Here is a 16,215-nt window from a genome sequence, read left to right on the forward strand (position 1 = left end):
GGAGTGTTGCTTTACTTTATGTTTATTTATATTAGTCCTACCTAAAACAGGATACCAAGAAATATCTTATATTATAATTCGCGTTCGTCGTATCTTCCTAAAACAATAGTCTGGTGCTTGTTACTCATAACTTTACTCCACGGTCAAAGGACTTTAACATAAGCTAATAACAACGCAATTTATTTATAACTCATTTTGAATATCGGTAGTTAATATATTTTTGTACATCGCTATGGTAAAAAATACATAGCAGTATATAAGTACAATGCTGGTTCTAATAATACATATTATGTTATAATATATATATTATGCTAATTACCTGTGATACGAACACAGTCCTTATTAACAGACAAGGCTGCAGTTAATTGAACATGGTTAATGGCATGTTATATGGCCACATAGTGAGACGTACGTCACACTACTATCTTGGTCTATGATTTTATATCAGATTTATTTTGTTTCGTTCATTATATTCACTCGGTTTATAATACGTAAGTATATAGCTTGACTTACCTTTGACCTTCAATTAGTGTGTATATTGCCTTGTATTTATGTGAAACGCATCTCGAATGAAAATGTTTGCGTTCGATTAACTATGTTAAAACTGAAATTAAAGTAGTAGCATTACTACAAAAAATTATAGTTTCATCCTTGGCACAGAAATTCAACGGTGCCATTCGTGTTAGCCCCAGTTTGTTAAAAGGTCAAGATGTGATTTCTAAACGTGAACTCGAAAAAAAGTTGCGTCTTGTACAGGAGCTGCCGGAACAAGGTTAAGACGTAATCCTGTAGCAAGAGCAACAGTCATGACGTCACACAACAAAGGGAATTAAGCCCAGAAAGCCGCTCGACTCGAGGGCCATGAGAAGGCTTCACATAACCGCAGCTAAACGTCCGTCTCACAGCGAACGGCTTAACAGCTGACTAACTAATACTGATGTCACTTTCAACAGGACGTTAGGACAATGTTTATTATATGATTATATTATAAATATTTCGTTACATATATTCTGTTAAGTATAAGATTGTTTTAAGAATTGAATTGTTTGTCATGGAGTTTTAATGTTTATTTCTCTGGACAGATATATCTTGTATGGCTTAAATAACATGTGTCTTTTTAAACAAAATTGAAGCCATTTTGATAAAAAAAGCAATCATAGAATATGTAGTCTGCCATATATCAAATACGTCACCGGTCGAAATAAATACTAGGTATATATTTTTTCTATAATGGTTTTGTGTGCTTCGAATATTAAGTATGAGGCTACTAGGTCACGGCATTGCGTATCAATTTCATATATGCCATGTAAATATATAATTTTATGAGTAAACAAACATTTATCTTGCCACAATTAAGACGCGGTTCGTGTCGTTAGTACATTTTGGGTTACTTCGTCTGTGGATGTTTACAATGCAGCGGCCGTAGTAATTTTATGACGGCGGCGTTTGATCCGGAATACAAAATGACAGGTAGCACTTTCACGTTTTATAACATCGTTAGGAACAGCCGAATATCACTCGGTTAATAGTCCGCAGTGACGGGAAGGTTTTATAACAATCGCCGGTTTCTAACTTAAGTGTCGGTTCTCTCTTTACACTTGCGACGGATATTTAAATGTTCAGGAATGTCACTTTGATAGCGTGTGTCGACTCATCTGCGGGCTTAACTTGGTAATCAAATTTATTAAAGGTCGCCTTGTAATAGAATATACCGAGGAATCTCCACTATAATAACATTGAGGTCTCGACTGATATCGAGGTTAACTAGGGTTACAGCCTAAACTACATTTAAGGTCATATATTTAACATTCATACCGTACATAAGAGATACACTTCAAAGGTACGTTTAATACATTTCGTCTAAATGGAATCGAGTTCGTCAGGCATTTAATTACCAAAAAGGTTTTCCTTTAATAAATAAATTTGTTGAAACTATTATGGAAACATATTGCGAGTAAAGCGCGGATCGGTTATAAAGCGATAATACTACACATTAACATATATCAACGGGATTAAAAAATAAAAAAGTGCTAATTATAATGAGGTCGGGTTTAACCAGATACGGCCGGGGACTGTTCATGGCGGAAACGGCATCAACATATCGAATAATTGGGACTTGCTTAAGACCATGAAATTGGATAATTCTCCCAATTAAAGCGTTAATTTCATCAAATTAAAAACCCTTTTAATGTAGTTTACGCAAAAAGGTTTCATTTTAAATAAGTAGCGAATATATATATATACATCCAATAAAGATAAGGTATTCTTGTTTATAATTTTTTTCATCATAGCTTACTATAAGTAACTACAGTAATTCATGTCACAAAAGTGAAACTATCCCATCATGAAACAGAAAGTTGTCTTAAATATGAATGTGACTTAATATGTGATGTTATACATTTTGACGTCTCTAATTGTCGGTAATTTATTCGGAGATATTTTTTTTTCCTATTGAAAATATATTTAGCTATGAACGTATCAAATTCAGTGTGTAAATCATTGGTTTTTTACAATAGAATTTTGATTCGAAAGTAAAAATTGTATCGCAATCAACTCGGATTGTCAGATGCCAGTATATAGTTAAAATGATGTCAAGCAATACGAGATATTCTGTGTAAATATCGTTTAGTTTTTCGTACATTGAACAAACAATTCATAACAATTGTATTAAAATACTTTGAAATGCTATCGGAGTTCTGTTATTGTGACATACAAAAATAAGGAAAATATTGTAAAATAATACCGGGCATATTAATAGCGTTGTTATTGACGAACTTAAATGTTTGCATATGAAGCGAAATGTTGTTAGGGGATTATTCAATGCTTTATTTTTATATTTCAATGTAATTCTAGGTTTTTGTTATCTATATCGAAAAAAATATTAAGAATTCTTCTGGGTTAAGATGAAATGTCCAGGTCTGATTAGTGTTTAGTATAACAGTACAAGGTTATCGATGCCAGTTTTTATCTATAATGTTGAGTTATAATCCTTGCATTCTATTGAATTTGATGAAATTTATAGTAAATTGTTTGAGCACACGAATATGAAAAGATGTACTTAAAATATCAGCGTTATTTAAAGTGTATTTTTGTGTTTCGTGTAGCTTCATATTTGTTGATGATACGTTATACGGGAGATGTTTAATTTGTTAAATTGGAAAGAAACATCGCATTGTGCTTGGAATTAGGTTTATTTACGGAACCCAGTCGCTCGTAACCGGGGATCCTTCGAAATAAGTGAATGGAATAAATGAAATGTCCTATAAAGTGGATGGGGATGCTCTGCTCAGAGTATTTTGCTTATTACTCCGCAGTCGTTTCGAAGCCTTGGATGTTTCTTTAACAGACTTTACTATAATATCGCAATTAAGAGAGATTTCGTGGATTACTTCAATCTATACTTTATATAAATAACTCTTAAAACGATGTTGAAACTTTGCGTGTTATTATAAAAATTAACTCACGGATTTGTTTTAATAAATCAATCAATGTTAATACAGTTTTAGAAAACGAAACTTCAACGTTTTTTTGATTCATCATTATATCCAATGTACAGCTAGGTGCATAAGTAATTATTTTACTGTACAGTCGATAATGAAATTAAGTCTCTTTTCAATCTCGTCAGCCATTTGCTTCAGACTCCGTTATTGGATGTTATCGCCTTCAAGCCATTTGAACCATATCTACACGTAATTAAAGCTGATATACAAAGAATAATCCTCTTCAATATATTTAACTAATAACATGAGAGTATTCATGTCACTTATTACGTAATCATTATTGTATGACATATATTATTTATTTCCCTTGTTCCATTATATTCCCTTTTATAGCCGTTCCATAAGATCAGATGTTTGGCACAGTCTTAGAATTTATTAAGTGAATGCTTATTTTCCCTAAACATTCATTAATCATCTATGTCAGCGCTTATACAATATCTTCTTTAGACTTAATACCACTTAATTCCATTTTAGACAACCGGATTTTGTATAATAAAGTGCTATTTGAATAAGACAATGGGGTGTATTAATTGCAAGCCATTCCATCATATATATTACTGTTTTGATATTATAATATATATATATATATATATATATTACGAGTTATTGTCATTGCATTATAGAATATTCTGAATTATCATAAAATTTTGTAAATATAAAACTATTTGGCATTCTTAAATTTCAAGTCAAAAAATGATGAATGTCTTCATGACTGTGTCATCACATGAAAAATAATTGTTAAAGTTAAGCTTCAAGAATTTATATAATGTAATATTAATACATGATTTCTTTTCAGGTACGTTGTAACAGAGGGTCAGTTTGTATGCAGACGTTGTTTGGGATGTATATAAAATCAACGTGTCGTCTATGTAAACACGAGGCCGTGAGATTAAATCTGTCTCACATTAATAGATGTGAAACGAACCGTGTGACTTAGAACATCATTGTGTGAAGAGTCAATGTACATTACAAATAATATTTGTTATTACTATTGAAAAACTATCACAAACGTTAGCTATCGTGTTATGATTGTCTTAACTCGTAGGGAACACAAACGTTGATGCATTTGCTTATATTATTTTTACAATATATTAACAATTCCATGAAAAGCAATTACATTCCAAGATAAATATTCTTAACAAAGCTGCTGAAACATGAGAGGTGTATTTGCTGAAGGTTTTCACTAAACGTATTATATGGCAGCGTTTTAGGTGTTTACTGACCCAAAAGCAATTGTCCACTGTACTGAGGTGACCGCTTGCCATACATACCATCCGACTGAGAACTCGTTGCTTCAAAGCTCTTGTTTACACGAGGACCTATTTGTCTTCAATATACAAGGCATACACAACAGTCGCCTTTAAGCCCCCAAGGATAGTAAACGTTTGTGAATGTTGATATTATACACATTATATACGCTGAAAGGTCGATGCTCCTGTAAATGCCATCTAAACATGTTTTAAGTTCATTTTGTATTTGACTGCACAATAGTGATTCCTTTTATTCACGATAAAATTCTATCAATACTTTTCATTCCTTCCAACTAGTTAAGAAATTCTCCCAACGAATTATCGACAAAAAATTAGCCGTGATAGTTTTTATTTAAATGAAATCCTTTTAGGGAATTAACTTTTGTATTGTAAAGATAACAGTCATATGTAAAACAAAGTGAAAATTCGTATACAGTCAAAGCTATCGTCGCTGTTTAACGTCAGTGTCAGTTTTCATATATTTTTGAAAGTTACCAGAGCTCATGAAACTAGTCTTTTGTATAACGGATTAAATCTGTATTTTGGATGCGTCAAGAACCGCCTGCATGTGACAGTGTGAGAGACTGGTGCGGTGGCAGCGAGTACAGAGAGATAAAAAAACGTTTAGGACGATAGTGTGTTAGGGAAATGGGGGTGACGTTTGTTACGAAATAGCTTTGATAGCGTAAAAATTAAATTTATAATCATATTTTTTATTTCGTTTCTATTGAAAGTTGGTATTTACTTTCTAATATGAATATAGATAATATTTTGTTCTATTATTTAATTCTAAAGTATAGAGTAAATAAATTCTATATTCAGGAGTTACTCTCTGAAGTAAATATCCTAGCAATATGGCGAAACTGTACATGAACGCTTTTCCGCTTTAAAGACATCTTTAGAAACTGCTCTATGTTTTATTCTAAGATATTTTTCTCTTATTACAAACTAAGACTCTGTTTTACACAGTTAAAAAACAAACATACAATTTTTTTAATAATCATGTCTTCATACTACTTTCTTAGTTAAGCGAAAATTACAATATTTTCTTTAAGAATCTTTTTTAATATATTGCACAGATGGGAATTAAAACTTTGCATTCCAATAGAAACTAAAATTCTACATTTTAATATATAAAACTGACATTTTCATCTCGTCTGCCCGTGACCGCGGTTGCTGCAAAGGAACTGAAACGTCAGGAGTATGTTGTTTTAAAATAATACAAATCGCGTAGCATAGGCGAAAACCTTAGTTTTATTTAAATTCATATAAACGAAGATCGTCGATTTTAATGTTAAAAAAATCATTGTCTACCGATGCTATGGTTAGAGTACCAGTTATATGAAAAAGTATGATCACAATTAAATAAGTATAAAGTCAGAATATAAGGTAATTGTAAATACGTTGTGACGTGAGATTAAAAAGACAAAATTACAGTCAGTGAGGAAAATTAAAGGAACATTGTTTATATTTCAATGAGTTAACTAAATTTAAACATAAATATATAAAAAACAAAAAAAAACAGTTGTCTCAATTGAAGTCATTGATGTTTTTACATCAATAAGTTTTTAAATAACAATTCGTTAGTACTCTAATAGCAAAGGCAACGTTACTGACAGCGTCACTGCTGTATTATAGGTTGTATCTTCAAAGGTCGTGACTCAGCTTAGTTGAACGCGCGACTAGCTCTCTGATCTTTAATTTTCTATAATGATCTTTAATCTTTCAATAAAATTGTTACATCATTTAGTTTAAATTTTGTTCGATATTACTATCCGATATAACCCATGTTTCTATTATACACTTATTAAAAATTCTTTGTAAATAAGTCGGGACGTTGGCAGGCGTTTGAGAGATTATTACTTCGCTACGTTTTATAAAGAACAGGGAGGCCTAATTAATATTCATAATGTACATAATAAGAGCAAAATTTTAAGATTTATAATGGATATTGTGTCCTTTGATATATATATGTATGTTGTAAATATATATGGTATTGTTTATTTAAAATATCGGACTGCTTCGGAAGATGGAACGTAAATAAACAATGAACAAAGGAATTGCTACATAGAACCATACGTTTACGTCTGCACGACTTAGCACTGCCAGTTGTGGATACTAGAATAACATATAGTTATTTAACTTTAACTTGAAACTATTTCTAGAATTACGTCCAGAAAGTTATTGTACGGAATAAAACTTAAGACATCAGAGGTTATAAATGTTGTATGAGTATATTATGTTGTATCATTATGTTTACTAGTGTATATAACATTACGTACGCGTCGGGTAGAGACGGGAAGTAATAACTTAGCTGATAAACTTTACATGTTAACCTCATTTGATGTAAAACAGGTAATTAAAACAGGCTAAGCCTGCACTGTGTGAGGCGGTATGGCTTCTATCAGTGAAGTTGCCTGCGGGGATGCAAGCAACTTGGCCTATTAAATCCTTGTCAGATGTTCCGATCGGCTTGTTCCTCAGCTATCCGTATTGGAAACTTAAGTCATGTAGCGATCGTTTATTATTCTGATGTACTACGTTCTTGTCGATCTAAAATTTTTATGGTAGTATTTGAATTTTTTTTCTCGATGTCGACTATTTGAAAGCTTCATTTCAATATCATTATAAACGAGTCGTCAGCCTCAACTAGCCAGAGTGTAAGTAATAGTGTGGTGTGTGGGGCGATTAAACAATCTTGTTCCAATCTCCGGACACAAGATATTGCCTCTTCCATCGCTATTTGCTTTGACATGCTACAATCGATATAACCTTACGTTTCACTAACTCCTACTTGAACTTTGGCGATTTGAATTTGTTCCGGATACAAGAATTTAGATTCTCTCGTCTATGACAATCGGATTCACAGAGTTAGATGTTGTTGCTATTTATCAATTTGTCATTAATCAAAGATACCTAATTTTTCTACTTTGATCTGACATTAAGTTTATATATATTTTATAAAGGTCCATTACAATTTTGAATATCATGTTCAACATTGTTATTGGCAAATCTCTGTTATATTTATTAGTTTCCAAGACGCACGGACGTGCAGATTTTTTTAATCCCTTCGTTTTTTCCTTGTTCTTACAATAATTACTTCTCAGAATAACAACAATAATTCTAAGCATGTGTTTCTTATATTTTTATTTCAATTTAATTATACAAGTGATAAAGGTATTTTGATATAAAATATACAATATCTTCATTTCGTTAAAATATAAAATTTAATAAACTCGTTTAATTATATGGACTAAGTGTTCAACGATGTGTATTTTTTTTGGACTACGGTAACTTTGTTTATTTAACAAACAAAGTGGACAAATAAATGAAACTAATATTTTTCGGACTACTACCGCGATCACGGTTGCTGCGAATGACGGGAGTATTTAGTTTTTAAAATAATAAATAACTCGTAGTAATCCGAAAAATATTAGTTTAATTTAAATGAATACCCGCGAAAGTCTCAGATATCATAATGTGGACAAAGTCGCGAGCGTGAGCCAGTATTATGTAACTGAATATCCGACGAATGGCACAAAAAAATGTCTACACATTATTTTTTATAATACCTCTATATATATTTTATCGATTCAGCGTTCGCGTTGTAAATCTACACTTAATAATAAACTAATCGCGTATACTTTAATATTACTTTAAGGATTTCAAATAGTTAAAAGCTCGGTAGCGACGTTGAACGTCTTGAGCAATATTTAGAGTGCAATTATTAGATCCTCCGTAATTACCTCGTGCAAGACCCGATCGCTGTTTAAGTGCAGCTTAAGGAGGCTTTGTTAGAATACATTTTACTTAGGAAAAATATAAAAAATATTATTATAATTTAGTTATTTATTTAAAATACCCTCCAATATTATTACTATGTGCAAGCTTCTTTATTAAGTTATTATTAAATTCCAAGCGTATTGTAAGTTCCAGCGTTTTTTAAACTAATATATAAATGTAGACATAAACTGTCTGTTTCTAGGTAATCGCTTAAGACTCGTACTACGGACGATATTGTCTTTGCATAGGTTGTTTGAATTTAAAAGATTAAGTGAGTTTTAAGTGATTTTATTATCATTAAGTATTATCAAATGTTTGTGGTATTTGTATGGAAGGTTATATGAATGGATATCACTTCCTGATATCCTCATATTATCTTAAGAATAGATCCTGTTTGGCTTTTTATTCGCATCTATCAAAGATTACTTTGAAACGCCGTCAGTACAAAGACAAGTACATTGAAGTGTTTTAGATTTATACTTGTACATACGCGTATATGTTACCTGATTGTGTATCGGTTAAGGTAGCGAACCGTCAGGTAAAATGTAAAATAATTTACTAAACCGAGTACTATATACTAAAGGCACAGTATCATTTTATCTGTTAAGTTATTTACTATATTATTATATATAATTTAAATTCAAACGTTTATTTTAACGTAATCTCCAAGTAACATAAATCAGTATCAGATTTCCGTGTCTCCCGAGTATCATGGAAGTTTTTTTTTATCATACAAATTTATATTTTGGTTCAGTAACACACGTTGAATATTAACAAAGAAACATCCATCCATCCATTCATCCAAGGCATCTAGATTTACATTTATACAACAGTAGCGGACTGTATGTAGGTCTAGATTACATATAACATGAACAACTTCCTACTATATCAATATTATAATGCTATTCTAGTCACGTCTGAGTTAGTTTAATTTGAAAATTTAAACGTAAATATATTTAAATATATTATGCGGTTGTGTTAAATAGAATAAATAACGATACACGTGATAGGGTTATCTAAAGTATTCGTTGTTTTTATTGCATATTAATTAGTTAAAATTACTCCCGGCTGGTATTAACAGTCCCGTGAACTTATAAACATGAAATGCCACACCAAATAATTGATGGTTTCAATTAATTATGATTTGATTGGCTTTGACCTGTGGTTTCACCTGCGCTGGTTTTGTTCCGTGGGGAATAAATAACAGGCTGGAGGTATCGAGACTTATCGTGATCGGTTCAGTTATAAAACATACATACTGAAAGAAATTGTAACATTATGTCAATGGAGACGGCTGTTAAATTGTTCGGAGTTGGTATTAATTATTTATTGGCTTTCAAGAAAATGACATTTAACTTTTTTCATATTGGAGTAATGTTAGTACAAGCTGTTATATTAACAAAGCTACTTAATTTATTAGACAAATTACCTAATAAGAATTATATATATAGAATACATATGTATAAGTTTCTATGACTTTAATGGACTCATCTTATTTATACGAAGCTAAGACCGTTGTATTTAATCCATTACGCAATAAATGGGATATTATACAATTTTATAATTCCTTAACTACTATCAGAATTAAAATTTATTCTCTCGTCAAAATTCTTAGTAATCATATTTGGAATTTTATCTAGTATTATTACATGGAATGCGAATTACAGGAAAAAAAATCGTTTTATCCCACTGCGTGAAAAACGGTTGTTTTGAGTTCATGTATTTTTTTCATTTTAATCTGAAAATAACACGTGTCATATATTTAATACGAGATATATTTATTGCTTCGTGTTCCTCTATCCTATTCATCTGTCATTACAGAATTATAGAATCAATTAAAACTCATACTCTTTAATTGTTTGATTATTAAGTATTACCTAAATCAGGTTGGCAGTTTTGGAGGGATTGGGTAACAAAAATACAAATAGATATGTGATGTATAAAAATTATTCTTAAACGTGAAGCTAGATAATGTCAGGTCGTATAAAGGTCGACTCTGTAATACGTAGGTTATTGTATACATTAAAGTTTAAACTACAGACTGTACGTCCTTGTGTCGAAGTGGGTTATAGTGTAATGAATAACTAAACAACACGCAGCGTGCTGTATCGAATGTAACCAACGTCAAAGGTTAAAAGTACACGTATTAATCTGTACGGTTGTATGATGTGAATGTTAAAAAGTTTGAGTTCTGTCCGTTGAAATCCATTCGCAGTTGTTTCGTGTTTCATAAGATCTCCATACGATCGTTAAATGATGTTGCGCAGCGTCTGGACATACGTTATGAAACGAGTTGCCATCGACACTAACGAGATGTAACTATACTTTATCGCGAAGCCTTACTGATATTATAAACGCTGAATGTGTATATGGATGTTTGTTACGCTTGTTCGTAAAAACTGAACTTATCCCGATGTTACATAGTTCCCGAGGGAACGAGTCACGTGTCGTTTACGATAGATGCCACTACTTATTGGTTGTCATATTTTTTTTTCTAAGCACACTTTATTCGTTTGAACTCAATTACGAATAGCTGAAGATAAAATGCCGGGAAAAAACTAGTGTAAATATAATAACTATAAAGTAATACGTAAAACATTTGTTAATATCCTAATACTATTGAAACTCTGTTCAATAAGTTACGGTTACACTAAAAGAAAAAACGATATGTTCCTTCAGTTACTTCTTATTATAATCCACAGCTAAGATCATCTTCAATATTGCTGCTCAATAATTTCCCATTTATTATGTTCATTCCAGTAGAAAGAGTACTGCGAGAGGAAATTGCCTCGAATATTAAGTAAAAGTCAGCCCCTGCGAAGGATATGTCTGATTATGAAGATATATACGGGTTAGATAATGACGTCATCAAATACGAAACACGTGAACATATAAAATAATTGTATGAGAAAGATTTTTATGAGTACCGAACTTTTAAAGGGGTTCTTGTTGGAATTTAAATTGCATTGCCTTTTAATAATATCACACATTATATATATTAAATCTCTTTATACTATTATGATAAACTGAGCATGATATATGATAACTGAGCTGTACATAGAGTAGTGTGATTTAATATTTATGCTGTTTATTTCATATTACTTCAGTTGTATTAAAAAATATTTGAATTTAATATAAATTTTGAGATCAAGGAACATATTTATGTCAGATTACGAGTTGCTGAAAATTAATCGAAATGTAAGGTTAAACGTAGAATAATAAAAAGACGAAAGAATAAGATGTATACATACATCAGAAAACGCTTTGAAGCAGTTGCTTATGTACGTACATATTACAGTTTTGATCGTTACTCTAAAGATAAATTATTTTGTTCATAAAAAAGACCATAAGTCGGTATAAATTATCATGCAACGTAATAGTATTCAGACGTCCATTGATTCGTTTTTTGTAAGCCGCGTCCGTCTTGTAGTACAATGTTTTCTTAGTAATGTTATTTAAATTATAATAATTGTATCGTTTGATGTTGTAAGGGGCGTATGATTACATGATTGCGTGACCGCTCCCTCAGCTACAATAATTAAAGAAATAAATCATGAATGCTACTTCAGATTCATTTGTAGTAACCTTACTTTTAATGTTATTGAATTTAGGGATCTTAAGCGACGTCCGAGATTATGGGATACTGAAGATAATCGAGATTTATTCAAACAAAGTTTTTGTGAAGCATAAGAATTGCCTGTTTTATATATACATATTTTATATAATAGTTTAAAATTAATCTATTGAAGTAGTTCATTGTGAACGTTCCCACGACTTAATCTGTTAAACGTATGAACGATTTTAATATCTTAATATAGACTATTGTTTATGTTAGACAAACGCACCACATGTCGAAACACTGAAATCTTTTTTCCACCCAATCAGATTCTTCTATGAATTTATTGATAGGTTTCAAATATGCCATACATTTTTATCTTTTTTCCTAAAAATCTAACAGACTTTAACGATGCCTCAGTTTAAATTCAGCTGCATTCTAACCAATCACGTTCATGTAAATCGATATAGTTAACCGACTGCGAGACATTAAAAAGGTATTCCGAATATTAAAAGTGGATATATATGAATATGATCAATGAATATATATATGGAACTCGGCATAGTTTATGTCTTTATAAATCTATAATATTATTATCTATAATGAAATACATACACTGATCTAGTAACATCTCGTCTACAGACAAAGCCGACGGATATACATATAGTATTGAATCTGACACGTATTTTGTTTTGATGATCAGTAATGTCATATTTAATAATTCATCTCAAACGTTATACACGAACTATACGTTTCATTTCACTTTCATTTACATAATGGAGTTGTATTAATTATTACAGCATTCAGTAACAAGTTCACCTTAGTGTTGACAGTACTTCCTTAGATTAAATCTGCTGAATTAAATGACAGATACCGAATGTATTGATTAAACCATCGCGGAATTTAATATGTATAGAATAATACAACTAGACAAAGGACAGATCGGTAGTCAATGAATCAAGGAATAACTTATATATATATATTAATAACAATTTAAATACATTAAAATCTATATCATGTAACACAGAATGATGTGTAGGAAATGTTTGTATTAAATCATTTGATTGACGACAGCCTTACGGAATCTCGAATGTAATATCGCTATTGTTTTTTATGACGCAACGTGACGCGGAAGGTCACGGGTAGTCTACGTAACTCGTTTATGGAAATGTTGAAAGTAACAAGCGCCAAACACAGAGTGCTTTAGAATTATCTGTGCTGTGCAGTCGGTGATCAGGTGATATGTTCTCGTTCTCGTCTGTGTGTTCTAGATGTGTTCAATATTGTGTTGTGTTAAAAAATATATATATTAACTAAGGTAATTTTTTTATATATTCTCCGATTCTAAACTATAATATACGGGAATGTAATCATTTTGATGTAAGTCAAATAAAAATAGCCACATAAAATATTCTACCGACATAACTTTATCAGGTGTTCAGTAAATTTGGGTGGTTCTCTGGCGGCGTGCCAATTTCGATTTAGTTATTTGACCGTGCTATATTGTTATCAGGCACTTTATCCGGTAAAAGCCAGAAATACTGACTTCCACCGCATTCTACTTTACCTGTTACCAAAAACAACGTTATACGTGGCATCCACCTTCCCCAGAATACAAAGCGGAATAATATTGCATCGGAACATATAAATAAACACAGGAGATATGATTTCTATAGAACGTAGTTTTCTGTATGAATTTTATTAAATAAAATTAACTTTAAATCGAAACAAGAAATATGAAAATTTTAACTATTTAGTGAACACGAAACTAATCTCAGATCAAAATGTAATTAATTGCTTTCCTTTTGTAAGTTATGAAGATGTATCACATATTCATGTAATAGAAAATACTTCTGTTCCCGAAGCGTTGTATTTCTTTTATTTCTAAACATCGAATATAAAAACGTTAAATATTTTAAGTAAAAGCCATTTAAAACAAAGCGGACTAATTAATGTTTATTCGTTGCTATAAAGAATTATGAGGTACAATAAAACTTTTATATGACTCTTAAATGTAGTGTTGAAATAACCTTACTTAGGAGCTGATTTTTTAATGTATTTTTATTATAATGTTTATTAATGATAATTAACATTTTTAATATCTAATATGTTTAAATTATTAAATGGAGTTACGTCTTTTTTTTGTATTTTATATGAAGTAAAACTTCTTACACTGTAATTAACAATTTTCTAAAATATTACAAACCGCTGTTAATCTGAGGATGATAAATAATGGAAACAACGAAACGAAATGTATGAGTTATGTTTGTCAGAATACACCCCAAGTGCAATATTCGGGCGGGTGCCAACCTGGACAATCCTATTTGAACGGCATACATAGCCAATTTATATAAATAAAGTTAGTTTTACTTTACGGAGGAAAACAACAAGTTTATTAATTTAACAAAATAAATATCTATATTAAAAATATACAACACCAATGTCTGAGTTAATATTATATTCGGTGGTAAGCAATTAACCGAACGCAATTGTCTGCATCACAAATCATTGGTTGCGATGTACGACAAATTTTGCCATCAATCTGCATGCGAGCTGTGGCACCGGTTAAATAAAGCAATGAGATGAGAGCAGTTTAAAGCGAAGTTGGGGCGTGTTTTGGAACTATCAATACATATATATAATAAGTAATGTATGAAGATCAAAACATAAGCCGGCTAGCAACGCCCATCTATTTAATTACAATCACATATGTATTGCATTCATTTTCAGCTTACTATCAGTTTGAAAAAACTACGCTTATGTGCACACATAATCACACGCACACACATAATCCTTAATATAGGAATATTAATGAGCAAACTGTACTAGACGTAGACGATAGCAGGAGTTTTTTTTTCGTTAGCTTCAGGCGGACAAATGTAGCAAAATTAATATTGTGTATTTTAACGTGGCTGATTCATAATACAAACTTTCAATAACAAATATCAATATATGAAAAATATGGTCTCAATGATATTATAAGATGAATAGAAATATGTGAAATAACGAATATACGAAAGCCAAAAACATATTCTCAGAATTGTGAATATTAATATTCATGAAATTTTTATTATTTGAGTTTTCAGGTCTCGTTAAAACTTTCCACGGAGGAAACCCGAAAATTGTTGTCTTTGAAAATAGAATCAAAGTTTGTCCAAAAAGGTAGCATTCCTAACTACGCGGATCACTTGGAGGAATTCTTAGAGTATGTTTTCAAAAAGATGTTGTTTGATGTCATCCTGTTATAGCGGGCTTCCTAAAGTTTAAAGAATGCCTCATTAAATGTCGTATCGGATAGTTCGGTCCCTTGTGTTTGCCCAAATCTGACCAATTCCTTTAAGTGATTTTATGATCGATTGAACAACGCTCTCTGTAAGGGAATAAATTCTTCGGGACGACTGTTTTATTCACAAGTATATAAAATAATTTAATACTATTTTCAGTCGATTTCATTACAACTTAATTTAATGTATTGTGAAGTGTTTGTGAATGGATTTTATTGGGCTACTTTATGTCGTCTGAAAGGTTTCTGAATGTCATCCGCCCTGACATGTAATTGAATTGATTATATTTATTAGATTTTTTAGTCACTTTTCAAATAATCAATTATTAGTCTTTTTTTTATTTATCTCTTAGAACTTTATCAAAAGTTTTTCTCTTGATAAAATCTACTATAACCATTCTAACAAAGTATGCAGATCTCTGAAGAGTTTTTATTTGATCGTCAATAACGCTCAATAAACTTACTAACATCCTTTGTAAGTGATATTGGACGTTCTGTATGAAGGATTAGGAAATTAGTCATTTAGATTGTTTTGATGACCTACCTTTAAGACGGTTAATATAGTATAGTACATATTGTACCTAGATACAAGTGTCGCATTCATTATAAATCTAATAACGTTAATTCAAGACAACAGGAACATACTCTTATGTTTGGTATAAAATTATTAGTTTTGACATAAAAAATATGAAAACCATATAATGGTAGAATTAATTGATTTTTTTTTGTTTCATTCGTAAAATAAACTTTCAATTTTACACAAATATTTTACACAGTTTCAGTGAAGCTCATCCGATTAATTCGGAATTTCAAACTGGGTCGAAACGTTATTGATATTGTGTT

General features: G+C 31.0%; 1 protein-coding gene across 2 annotated transcripts in view; it reads left to right on the plus strand.

Moving 5' to 3' along the window:
• LOC116768113 (furin-like protease 2) overlaps nucleotides 1–16,215 on the plus strand; it is a 121,554-nt gene that overhangs the window by 11,675 nt on the left and 93,664 nt on the right. The window contains exon 1 of one of the 2 annotated variants that reach the window (XM_032658752.2): nucleotides 13,283–13,407. The exons of the other annotated variant lie outside the window; for it this stretch is intronic. The gene's annotated coding sequence lies outside the window, so the exon portion shown is untranslated. Of the gene's footprint in view, nucleotides 1–13,282; nucleotides 13,408–16,215 lie in introns of those variants that run through there. 2 annotated transcript variants of the gene reach the window in all.

The sequence above is a fragment of the Danaus plexippus genome, chromosome 19, assembly GCF_018135715.1.
Source record: "Danaus plexippus chromosome 19, MEX_DaPlex, whole genome shotgun sequence".
Taxonomy (NCBI): Eukaryota; Metazoa; Arthropoda; class Insecta; order Lepidoptera; family Nymphalidae; genus Danaus; species Danaus plexippus.